Below are 13,853 nucleotides of genomic sequence, written 5' to 3' on the forward strand. Positions count from 1 at the left end.
AAAAAGATTGGCATTATGTTTTAGAGGTTGTCTCTTTATTTTATTTTCACTTCTTTTTTTTTTTGAGATGGAGTCTTGCACTGTTGCCCAGGCTGGAGTGCAATGGTGTGATCTTGGCTCACTGCAACCTCTGCCTCCCAGGTTCAAGCAATTCTTCTGCCTCAGCCTCCCAAGTAGCTGGGATTACAGGCACCCGCCACCATGCCCAGCTAATTTTTTGTATTTTTAGTAGAGACAGAGTTTCACCGTGTTGGCCAGGCTGATCTGGAACTCCTAAGCTCATGATTTGTCTGCTTTGGCCTCCCAAAGTGCTGGGATTACAGGCGTGAGCCACCATGCCTGGCCTTCCACATTGTACTGTAACCATTTATAGTAAGAATAAATCATTTAAAATTTTAGGTCATTTTGTGTGTTATAGAATCTTGTACTCTCAAAGTCGTGTACTCTATCTAACATCTCCTCCCACATAACCCTCCCCTAAAAATGACACCAGAAATTCCATATGAGACAATTATTGACATTTAATTATTAACCTATAAATTTCCTTAGTAACTGGGGTCTTTTTTATTACTACTTGATACACTTTGGTGTTGATTTACTTATGTGTTAACATTTGCTAGATTATGCTGCACTAAGAAACACGCCAAACTATGAGTAGCTTACAATAAGAAAGATTTATATATTGTTCACATTATAGGTTTCCTAGGAATCAGCTATGGTTCTGCTCTGTGATTCTTTCTCATTTGAGGATCCAGGCTAGAGGAGCAGTCCCTATTTGTGACATATGCTCTTGGTAGAGAGAAAACAGTAAGACCTGTCAGAAACACACAACAGCTGTTGAAGCTTCTACTTGGAACTGGAACTTGCTCCCGGATTCAATGGCCAAAACAAGTTATATGGCCAAACCCACCCCTGGAACACCCACAGAGAAACACTACAAGTCACATGGCAACAGGCAGGGATATTAATACTACTCTTAAAGAGAGAGACGCTATACACTCTGTGTATACAAGAGGGAAACAGATGACTGGGAATTATAGTACCATCTAAACACCTTAAGATGCTGTATAGTCATCTGAGGTCAGGAGTTTGAGACCAGCCTGGACAATATGGAGAAACCCCGTCTCTACTAAAAATAAAATAGTCGGGCGTGGTGGTGTGCATCTGTAGTCCCAGCTACTTGGGAGGCTAAGGCTGGAGAATTGCTTGAACCTGGGAGGCGGAGATTGCAGTGAGTCGAGATCACGCCATTGCACTCTAACCTGAGTGGCAGAGGGAGACTCCATCTCAAAAAAAAAAAAAAAAAAAAAGAAAGATACCTATATGTAGATATATGGTATACTAGACTATACTTCTGTAACAATTTTTTTCTTAGTAAAGTTTATTGTATTTACATTTGTATAGCTATATATGTAATTATAATAACACATTTGTTTCCTTTACAAAAATAGCAGTTCCTTCTTTTGTTTTTTTACATTAGTTAGGATATTGGTTTAAACCAAAATCACAAATCTCAAGTAACAATCCAAGTGGGGTAAGTGGTGTAGAGTGCTGTAGGAGCTTCATGATGGTGTCAGGGACTCAGGGTTTTTTTTCTCATGTTGCTGTGTTTTTCTCAACATGTTTTCTGTCTCAATCCAAGATAGCTTCTCCAGATTCTGTCACTATATCTGTATTCTAGCCACTTACAAGAAGGGTTAGGAGTCAGAAGTCATTTCCTTTCTCTTTAGATGCACATCCTCGGAGTTGGACACATTTCTTTTATCATTCCATTGATGAATAACTGAAATTGCAAGAGAGGTTGGGAAATGTAGATTTTAGCTAGATGTCCGTATGTAAAGCTTAGGGGTACTATTACTAAAGAAGGAAGAGGAGAGGCTGGGTGTACTGGCTCATGCCTGTAATTCCAGCTACATGGGAAGATTGCTTAAGCCCAGAAGTTTGAGGCAGCAGTGTGATTGTATCACTGTACTTCAGCCAGGACAGAGTGGGACCCTGTCTCAAAACCAACCAGATCAGGAAACAGGCTTTTCAAGGAGGTAAAATAAGCTACTAAAGATCGTATACCTAAGAAGTAGTAGAATGGGCTTTGAATATAGGCCTATCTGATACCAAAGTCTGTTTTTTGGTTTTTTTTTACAAAACTGTATTGGCTTTCTAGCATCTCTTGTTTACAGGTACTTTAAATTTTTCAGACTAGTAAGAAATAGCAATAGACTCTTTCAAAAGAATTCTGACATTTATGAATATTTAACTTTGTGACAGCTGGTAAGAGTTTATGATACAGGTAATGAATAAATAATTGCTTTTAAATTGTAATAACAGAATTGTAAAAGGTCAGATTTTGATTTTGACAGTTGGAGTTAAAGTTTTCCTTTAGAAATTAACTTGATTGTTAAAAATTCACATGCAGTTTTGTATACTGATCAGATTTGGGGATTTTTATATTTTTCTCCAGATTGAAAATAGCCTTATTGCTTCATTCTTACTATATAATTAGGACATGTTTATTCTCAAAGAGTTTCCAGAGACTGCAAAGTAGTATGAAGAAGAACGTAAAAATCATTTATGATCTTGCTATCCAGAGATAATCATTGTTACCATTTAAGCTATGCCTTTCAATTTTTTTTCCTCTGTTCATTCATTATATGTGATTTTTTTTTCCCTCCTAAAAAGTGATCATGTTCATAGTCCGACAATAACAACAAAAGCCAGTTTTACTGAGACACACCAGAAACACTCTTTGGTCATTTTGCTTGATGAGTGACTTGGCATTTTGGATGGCTTTTTCCATTCTCACTTAGCTATATCACATTAGTGTAGTAATCAGCACAGGGTGTACTTTGGAACACTTTGGTGAGCTAATATCGTCTCCTATGTGTTTAGGTAGTAACCAATGAACCTGTAATGTGAGGATTTTTAAGGCACAGTTTGGAGATCAGGATTTCTTACTGTGTGAGGTTTTTTTTTTTCCTGTATTCGAAACATCCGTTTAAAATTAACTTTTTATTATTGAGGGAATATATTTAATTTGCTTTCTTTAGCAAAGTATTTATACTTTTGTCATAACTAAGTAGATTACTATATAATTTTCATTCAAACTGGTACATTTTGAGAATGCAAGGGGTACTACAAATATTTAAAATTCGATATATTTTGGAATATTTACTTTTCAACCATTAAAATAGTTTTATTGCATTAGTTGATCAATAAAATAGCTCCATTTAAACTCTTTTTTCAAAACAACAATTTATAAAACATTTTGTTGTACATTATAACAAAGTTTTACATGGACTTCAGTTGAATATTTAAAACGAAGTATTTTTGGTAATAACTATGTTTTTATCAGTTTCTCAGTCAAATCTGTCACTGATATTGTGTCACTGATACTTTTCTGAATCATATAATGATGTTCCATGTGGTTTTACTAGTTTTAATTTTTTCATAAAACTGCAATATTTTGCAGTTACATTTTATACTTTGTGGTTGTTAACTTCTACAGTTGATGCTTCTCTGTAAAATATTTTTAGTTGCCAATATACTTTATATGTGCTGCTGTACCCAGTTAGCTCAGGAAAAATTTTGCTAGATGCAGAATATTCTTAATTCTAATTTTTTTCTTATTGAAAATTATAGACTGGGCACAGTGGCTCATACCTGTACTCCCAGCACTTTTTGGAGGCCGAGGCAGGTGGATCACCTGAGGTCAGAAGTTCGAGACTAGCCTAGCCAACATGATGAAGCTCCTGTCTCTACTAAAAATACAAAAAAAAAAAAAATTAGCCAGGTGTAGTGGTGGGCACTTATAATCCCAGCTACTCAGGAGGCTGAGGGAGGAGAATCACTTGAACCCGAGAGGTGGAGATTGCAGTGAGTGGAGATCATGCCACTGTACTCCAGCCTGGATAACAAGAGCAAAACTCTATCTCAAAAAAGAAAAAAAAAGAAAAGAAAATTATAAATATATCAGTCCCAGTATTTTCACAGGCAATGTCCTTTTGCCTGTATTAAAGGTACTCTCTCTTTTTACTTTTCATTTTTTATAGAGACAGGATCTCGCTGTATTGTCCAATCTAGTCACAAGGTACTCTCTTTGATACAGATAAGTTGTCCCTATGTATTTTACATGTTCCACCAGATTTAAGTGTTGCAAAATTGTAGGCCTTCTCTAATCTTTCTTTCTTTCTTTTTTTGAGATGCAGTCTCGCTCTTGTCACCTAGGCTTGAGTACAGTGGCGTAATCTCAGCACACTGCAACGTCTGCCTCCTGGTTTCAAGCAATTCTTCTGCCTCAGCTTCCCTAGTAACTGGGATTACAGGTGCCCGCCACCATGTCCAGCTATTTTTTTTTTTTTTTTTTTTGTATTTTTAGTAGTGACGAGGTGTCACCATGTTGGCCAGGCTGGTCTTGAACTCCTGACCTCAGGTGATTTACCCGCCTCAGCCTCCCAAAGTGTTGAGATTACAGGCGTGAGCCATTGTGCCTGGCCTGTAATTTTCTTTCATCCACTTAAAAATAGAAAGACTTGGCTGCATACAATGGCTCACACCTGTAATCCTAGCACTTTGGGAGGCTGAGGCGGGTGGATCACCTGAGGTCAGTAGTTTGAGGCCAGCCTGGCCAACATGACGAAACCCCATCTCTACTAAAAATACAAAAATTAGCTGGATGTGGTGGCAGGCGCCTGTAATCCCAGCTATTTGGGAGACTGAGGCACGAGAATCGCTTGAACCTGGGAGGCGGAGGTTTCAGTGGGCCGAGATAGCGCCATTGCACTCCAGCCTGGGCGACAAGAGCAAAAAACTCTGTCTCAAAAAAAAAAAAAGAAGACTCTCAATGGAATTTCTAAAATTCATTCCAAAATATAATTATAAAATTTCAAAATGAAATCTTGTGTACTATTTGAAGTCATTTAATTTGTTAGGTTCTTCCTTGTTTTGAAGGATATATTTCAGTATCCTGGCAGACTTTGTTGATGATAATTGGTATTTGCCAAAAGCTTCAAAAGCTGAAGGTTTTCTGGAGCTTTATTCATTAAACTTGTTTTTGTTTGTTTGTTTGTTTGTTTTTTTAAAGATAAACAGATGATGTCTCAGTATGTTGCCCAGGTTGGTCATGAATTCCTGGGCTCAAGTGATCCTCCCATTCCAGCCTCCCAAATAGCTGGGACTACAGGTGTGTGCCACCATGTCCAGCTCACTAAACTTTAATTTCGATTAAAGGTTTCCAACTGATTTTGAACAGGATGCAACCAATTTCTAGAGGACTTATTTTTAAAAAGACTCACTATTGAGACATTGATTGGATTTATAAAGTAGGTTTTTAAAAGTAGTAGCCTCGAAAGTCCAATGACAGGTTGCAAGGAGAACACACATATTGCTCTGTTGCACTATTTTGTTGTATTCAGTATCAGTCTTACCCTTAAAAATGTAACTGTGGGAATATGAAAACATTTATAAATGTTGATGTTTGAATCTTATTAATAGTGATGTCACTAGAGCTCCCATGATAAATGGAAACTACTTCAATGGTTTTATGCAAATTGTCTGCCCATCCATTTTCCAGAGAAATGAAAATTTAGAGCTTAGTTTTTATTGGATACAGTGATGGCTTTCTAACCCATTGCTCCTGAAAAGGCTTATGAGATAATAAAATGGTTACCAAACAACAAAATAAATAGTTGTAGACTTACACAATACAATATGTGATAAAACCATCTAAAAGTTTTCAGACTACTGACTTTGCACATACTTCATTTGCACCCAACCTGCGATTTCCCACTGACTTAGCCAGCTGGTGGCCTAGTGTGTCTTGTGGTCACTGTACATGCCACTGCACTGCCTGGCATACCAGATAACCAACAGGAGCACCAGTGTCAAATATTTCTCCTAATATTTTGCAAGACCATACAGAGTAATTACCCATGGTTGCTTAAGTCTGAGGATACTTTTCAGTAAGTCTATATGCTTCCCTTGCAAAGAAGTTTTGTTGAATCTGTAAAGAATCAGAACAAGAAAGATGGAATTATCACTACTTCTCTTTCAAATTTCATCACTTGTTCATGTGGTGAAAGCACTTACACACTACTAGCTGATAACTTGGCCAGAAACTAGATATATACAGTAGAGATACAAAATCCATTCTGGTTTTAGTGTATTTTGATATAATGATTGTTAATAGTTTCTTTAAAATTTAAATTGTTATTTAATTTTTTATTTAAAAATTTTTTACAAATGGAGACAGGGTCTCGCTGTGTTGCCTAGATTAGTCTCAAACTCCTGGTTTCAAGCACTCCTCCTGCCTCGGCCTCCCAAAGTGCTGAGATTACAGGCATGAGCGACTACATCTGGCCCAATAAAAGTTTCTTTTTAAAAATGGTAAATCAGAGACACATGGTAAGCCGAATGGGATGCTGGGACAATGATTGTAAATCAAGATTTTCCTGGGCATACCAGGGCATATGGGAAGCAGCACAGAGCTAGGAGTGGGACACATAAGTCCTGACTCTGACTTTTTTGTTAAGAGACAGGGTCTCACTCTGTTGCCCAGGCTAGAGTGCAGCAGCACAATCACAGCTCACTATAGCTTTGACCTCCGTGGCTCAAGCAGTCCTCGTGCCTCAACCTCCTGAGTAGCTGGGACTATATACGTGTGCCACCATGCCTGACTAGTTTTTGCATTTTTGGTGGAGATGGTGTTTCTCTACATTGCCCAGGCTGATCTCAAACTCCTAGATTGAAGCAATCCTCCTGGCATAGCTTCCCAAATCCCCTGCTGGGATTACAGGCGTGAACCACCGCATCCGTCTGACTCCGCTTTTTCTTTTCTTTTTCTTTTTTTTTTTTTTGATGGAGTCTTGCTCTTTTGCTAGGCTGGAGTGCAATGGCGTGATCTCAGCTCACTGCAACCTCTACCTCCAGGGTTCAAGCAGTTCCCCTGCCTCAGCTTTCCACGTAGCTGGGATTATAGGCATGCGCCACCACGCCCAGCTAATTTTTTGTATTTTTTGTAGAGATGGGGTTTCACCATGTTGGCCAAGATGGTCTCGATCTCCTGACCTCGTGATCTGCCTGCCTCGGCCTCCCAAAGTACTGGGATTACAGGCACGCACCACCATGCCTAGCTGACTCTGCCTTTTAAAAGCCTGGACAGGTAACCTCTCTGAGAGTGGATATATTAGGGTTCTTCAGAAAAACTGAACCAGTAGGACACACACACACACACACACACACACACACACGTTGCAGTCTTGAGTTCAAATATATATCTCTCTGTGTGTATGTCATGCCTGTGATAAAGTTTAATTTATAAATTAGGCACAGTAAGATTAACAACAACAACTAATAGTGAAATAGAACAATTACAACAATACACTGTAATAAAAGTTATGTGAATGTGGTTTCTGTCTCTCTCAACATACCTTATTGTACCATTCTCTTCCTTTTTGTGATCTGTCAGCCTGATAACTGAGTTGGCTACGAAGTGACTAATGGGCAGATACCGTATACAGAGTAGATGCCCTGGACAAAGGAACTCATGTCCTAGGTGGGATGGCATGAGATTTCATCATGCTACTTGGAATGGTGTACGATTTAAAAGTTATGAAATGTTTATTTCTGCAATTTTTCATTTAATATTTTCTGACGGCGATTGACTGAGAGTAACTAAAACTGTGGAAAGGGAAATTCTGTGTGTGTAGACATTTTATATATTTTTAAAATTATGCTTTCCTTCCCCCTCATCCACTTAATAAGTCCTGTCAAATCTTATGTTACAAACTTTTTTTCAAGTCATACCCTTCTTTTCTGCCATTGTCAATGTTCAGCTCCTCAACCAGACCATTAAAATTACTTCCTAAGGCTGGGTGTGGTGGCTGATGCTTGTAATCCCAGCACTTTGGGAAGCCAAGGCGGGTGGATCACTTGAGGTCAGGAGTTTGAGACCAGCCTAGACAACATGGTGAACCCCATCTCTACTAAAATACAAAATTAGCCAGGCGTGGTGGTGCATGCCTGTAATGCCAGCTATTTGGGAAGCTGAGGCCGGAGAATCGCTTGAACCTGGGAGGCAGAGATTGCAGGGAGCCTAGATCGTGCCACGCCACTGTACTCCAGCCTGGGCGACTTCATTTTTTTTTTTTTACTCAACAATGGCAGATGAAACCCTTCATAAGTTGTCTTCTGCAAAACTTCATAATCTTATCTCCCTATTCCTCTTACCATTCGGAACTTCTTGCTGTTCTTTTTAGACGTAACTGAGTTTTCTGTTGATCACATGCCTTTGTGCATGCTGCTATCTCTGTGTAGAATCACTGTCTCTCCATCTTCCCCATACCTCAAGTTCCTGCTCTGATGTCACCCCATGAAGCCTTCCTGGATTCCCATCCTGATCCCAGAACACTCTTACACATTCATGTGGAGGCAAACTTGATCCTTCAAACTCTTTTCTTTTTTGAGACAGGGTCTCAGTCTGTCACCCAGGCTGGAGTACAGTGGCGTAGTCATAGCTCACTGCAGCCTCAGCTGCCTGGGCTCAGGCAATTCTCCCACCTCAGCCTCCCAAGTAGGTGGGACCATAGACATGTGCCACCACACCTGGCCAGTTTTTAAATTATTTGTAAAGACGAGGTCTCACTGTGATGCTCAGGCTGGTCTCAAACTCTTGGGTTCAAGCAGTCCTCCTGCCTCAGCCTCCCAAAGTGCTGGGATTACTGGTGTGAGCCACTGCGCCCAGTCGGTCCTTCAAACATTGAATTTCAGATGAGTTTGTTCCTAAACTGACCAAGGAACTCTTTGAACTGTAGTGTGAATTTAATGGAACTGCCTTTCTGCAAGCAGTTCATATCTGATAACATCACTTATCATCTTCCTGTACGTCAGTTTGTATATTCATTTAATTGTTTTATTAAAGTGGTTTTTGAAATGTATTCATAGGTACTTGGGTAGAAGCTGAATTCTTGGGGATTTGGGCCTCTCACAACTGGCTTTAGCAAAAGCATTTCATTCTTAATTTGTAACGTATTGGGTTTCTGGGTAAAATTTTAGATGAAGAGAAGTATTGATATCAAAAACAAAATTTAAGATTCTTGTTTCATTTCTTGTCTACCTGATTCTTAGTAACCCATGTGACTATCTTTATCTGTTCTCTCTCTCACGCCCCCCAAGAAGAAACAAAACCTAACCCCTGAAATCAAGGATATTTTATCTTATTCACCTTTGTTTCTCAAATATCTGTTGAATGAATGCGAAATATGTTAATAGAAGTTAATGAATAGCATCTAATTTTTATTAATTTGTTTATTTCAGTTATCAAGTGGAAATCCTGTATATGAAAAATACTATAGACAGGTAAGATTTTTGTTTCATTGTTTGCCTAGATTGAACATCAAGTGTACTGTCAACTCTTGATTGTATGTCTGTAGATTACCAGCTAGCTCGATAAATTTGGCATGTCTTGTTTTCAACTTCTTGTTTACAGCCTCCTACTTTGAGTACTTAATACATTTGACAAGCTCCCAGAGAAATGAAGGAAAGATAATTAAGTCCAGGTACTTAGTTGTCTTAAATATCTATGTTGAAAATTTATATATTTGATAGATTTATTCAGATATAAACATTCCAAATTCTTAAGACAAATACAAATAACTTCTATGTTGTTTTTAAGACTTATTAAAGTATAATTTTCACAAAGTGAAAAACATGACTTTTATACAAATATATAATGAGCATGTATCACAGATTTTATTCAGCTCATTAATTACTGGTTAATTAGCACAGATATATAGCCTCTGGTCAGATATAAAAATGGGAATATGGCCGGGCACGGTGGCTCATACCTGTAATCCCAGCACTTTGGGAGGCTGAGGCGGGTGGATTACCTGAGTTCAGGAGTTCAAGACCGGGCTGGCCAACATGATGAAACCCTGTCTCTACTAAAATACAAAATTAGCTGGGTTTGGTGGTGCATGCCTATAATCCCAGCTACTCGGGAGGCTAAGGCAGGAGAATTACTTGAACCTGGGAGGCGAGGTTACAGTGAGCCGAGATTGCGCCATTGCACTCCAGCCTGTGCAAAAAGAGTGAAACTCTGTCTCAAAAAAAAAATTAAAAAATGGGAATATGAGTTACAGAGATTTACATACTTCACCAGACAGTATTCATTTGTGTTGGTACGGACGGGAGTCACTTGCATTGCTATCAGTTTCTATTAACCTCTACCTCTACAGAGTATAAAGCATTCTAGACAGTAGAAAGTCATCAAGGGTGCATACCATAGATCAGATGATAATTTCTTGAAGGTGTAGACAATCTTATTTGCCCATTTTCAAGTATCAGATTATTTTTTCTAACAGTCTCCCTACCTTATGATTATGATCACAGAAAAGGCTGGTTTCATTATATTTGGCCTGGCTATTTACATAGTTTCAGCAAGTATTAATTAAACATTATAGGCCTCTTTGGTTTTGACTTGCAAATCAAGAGCTATAAACTATTTAGCAACTTTTAAGGTCAGAGAATAATTTCTGCCTGAAAAATATCAAGGATCTCAGACTACTTTTTAACGCCCCTGTTATATTTGTTCTTCTATTTTAAGGCTATGCTCCAAACCTTAGAAATTCTCTCTACCATATTTCACCTTCAGTACATATAAATATGAGTGAATTTATTTCATCTTAAGGTTTCCCAGATTTGCTAAGGTTCCTAGCCTGTTGGTAAGTGACCTTACTTTACTACCCGTGAGGCTGGGATCTTGTAAACCAGGTAGCAGCCCAGTTTTCTTGGGAGATCTTTATGATGTTGGTGTCACATAAAGTCAGTACTTGTTCTTTAATCTTTGTTTTGTTTGAATAAAAGAAGTCATTCTCAAATAATGGCCTTGTTTTACACAATTGACTTATCCAATTACATCCTGATAAGAAGAAAAACAAATTGTCGTTGAACCCATGTAATAACTATATTGCTATAAAGCGTAAAAACGTTCCATACAAGTATTTGTCTTTGAATTCTGAGGGGTCAGTGAGAATCAGATACTATTGATGGGGAGAAACCAGAGCAGAAAAATTGAAAATTGTAAAAATCAGAGTACCTGTCTGCTCCTCCAGAGGAACACAGCACCTTGCCAACAATGGAACAAAGCTGGATGGAGAATGACTTTGACAAGTTGACAGAAGTAGGCTTCAGACGATCGGTAATAACAAACTTCTCTGAGCTAAAGGAGGATGTTCGAACCCATCGCAAAGAAGCTAAAAACCTTGAAAAAAAGATTAGACGAATGGCTAATTAGAATAAACAGCGTAGAGAAGACCTTAAATGACTGATGGAACTGAAAACCATGGCACGAGAACTACGTGACGCATGCGCAAGCTTCAATAGCCAATTTGATCAAGTGGAAGAAAGGGAATCAGTGATTGAAGATCAAATGAATGAAATGAAGCAAGAAGAGAAGTTTAGAGAAAAAAGAGTAAAAAGAAACGAACAAAGCCTCCAAGAAATATGGGACCATGTGAAAAGACCAAACCTACGTCTGATTGTTGTACCTGAAAGTGAAGGGGAGAATGGAACCAAGTTTGAAAACACTCTTCAGGATGTTATCCAGGAGAACTTCCCCAACCTAGCAAGGCAGGCCAACATTCAAATTCAGGAAATACAGAGAATGCCACAAAGATACTCCTTGAGAAGAGCAACTCCAAGACACATAATTGTCAGATTCATCAAAGTTGAAATGAAGGAAAAAATCTTAAGGGCAGCCAGAGAGAAAGGTCGGGTTACCCACAAAGGGAAGCCCATCAGACTAAAAGCGGATCTCTTGGCAGAAACTCAACAAGCCAGAAGAGAGTGGGGGCCAGTATTCAACATTCTTAAAGAAAAGAATTTTCAACCCAGAATTTCATATCCAGCTAAACTAAGCTTCATAAGTAAAGGAGAAATAAAATCCTTTACAGACAAGCAAATGCTGAGAGATTTTGTCACCACCAGGCCCGCCTTACAAGAGCTCCTGAAGAAGCACTAAACATGGAAAGGAATAACTGGTACCACCCACTGCAAAAACATGCCAAATTGTAAAGACCATTGATGCTAGGAAGAAACTGCATCAACTGATGAGCAAAATAACCAGCAAACATCATAATGACAGGATCAAATTTATATATAACAATATTAACCTTACATGTAAATGGGCTAAATGCTCCAATTAAAAGACACAGGCTGACAAATTGGATAAAGAGTCAAGACCCATCAGTGTGCTATATTCAGGAGACCCATGTCATGTGCAGAGACACACATAGGCTCAAAATAAAGGGATGGAGAAAGATCTACCAAGCAAATGGAAGCAAAAAATAAAAAGCAGGGGATGCAGTCCTAATCTGTAATAAAGCAGACTTTAAACCAACAAAGATCAGAAGAGATAAAGAAGGTCATTACATGATGGTAAAGGGATGAATTCAACAAGAAGAGCTAACTATCCTAAATATATATGCACCAATACAGGAGCACCCAGATTCATAAAGCAAGTCCTTAGAGACCTACAAAGAGACTTAGACTTCCACACAATAGTAATGGGAGACTTTAACACCCCACTGTCTACATTAGACAGATCAGTGAGACAGAAAGTTAACAAAGATGCCCAGGAATTGAACTCAGCTCTGCACCAAGCGGACCTGATAGACATCTACAGAACTCTACACCCCAAATCAACAGAATATACATTCTTCTTAGCACCACATCACACTCATTCCAAAACTGACCCCATAGTTGGAAGTAAAGCACTCCTCAGCAAATGTAAAAGAACAGAAATTATAACAAACTATCTCTCAGACCACAGTGCAATCAAATTAGAACTCAGGATTAAGAAACTCACTCAAAACCGCTCAACTACATGGAAACTGAACAACCTGCTTCTGAGTGACTACTGAGTACATAACGAAATGAAGGCAGAAATAAAGATGTTCTTTGAAACCAGTGAGAACAAAGACACAACATACCAGAATCTCTGGGACACATTTAAAGCAGTGTGTAGAGGGAAATTTATAGCACTAAATGCCCACAAGAGAAAGCAGGAAAGATCTAAAATTGACAACCTAGCATCACAATTAAAAGAGCTAGAGAAGCAAGAGCAAACACATTCAAAAGCTAACAGAAGGCAAGAAATAACTAAGATCAGAGCAGAACTGAAGGAGATGGAAAAAACCCTTCAAAAAAATCAATGAATCCAAGAGCTGGTTTTTTGAAAAGATCAACAAAATTGATAGACCGCTAGCAAGACTAATAAAGAAGAAAAGAGAGAAGAATCAAATAGACGCAATAAAAAATGATAAAGGGGATATCACCGCCTTTCCCACAGAAATACAAACTACCATCAGAGAATACTATAAACACCTTTATACAAATAAACTAGAAGATCTAGAAGAAATGGACACATACACCCTCCCAAGACTAAACCGAGAAGAAGTTGAAACCCTGAATAGACCAATAACAGGCTCTGAGATTGAGGCAATAATTAATAACCTACTAACCAAAAAAAGTCCAGGATCAGATGGATTCACAGTGAATTCTATCAGAGGTACAAAGAGGAGCTGGTACCATTCCTTCTGAAACTATTCCAATCAATAGAAAAAGAGAGAATCCTTCCTAACTCATTTTATGAGGCCAACATCATCCTGATACCAAAGCCTGGCAGAGACACAACAAAAAAAGAGAATTTTAGACCAATATCCCTGATGAACATCGATGCAAAAATCCTCAATAAAATACTGGCAAACCGAATCCGGCAGCACATCAAAAACCTTATCCACCACGAGCAAGTTGGCTTCATGCCTGGGATGCAAGGCTGGTTCAACATACACAAATCAATAAAC

General features: G+C 38.5%; 1 protein-coding gene across 1 annotated transcript in view; it reads left to right on the forward strand.

Annotated features, from left to right (window-relative positions):
- The first annotated feature begins 7,134 nt into the window (after window positions 1-7,134).
- EPS15 (epidermal growth factor receptor pathway substrate 15) overlaps window positions 7,135-13,853 on the forward strand; it is a 131,612-nt gene continuing 124,893 nt past the window's right edge. Inside the window, exons 1-2 of the mRNA XM_017875436.1 lie at window positions 7,135-7,153; window positions 9,307-9,348. The gene's annotated coding sequence lies outside the window, so the exon portion shown is untranslated. The remainder of the gene's footprint in view (window positions 7,154-9,306; window positions 9,349-13,853) is intronic.

This window comes from Rhinopithecus bieti, unplaced genomic scaffold (genome assembly GCF_001698545.2).
Source record: "Rhinopithecus bieti isolate Rb0 unplaced genomic scaffold, ASM169854v2 scaffold_10017, whole genome shotgun sequence".
NCBI lineage: Eukaryota > Metazoa > Chordata > Mammalia > Primates > Cercopithecidae > Rhinopithecus > Rhinopithecus bieti.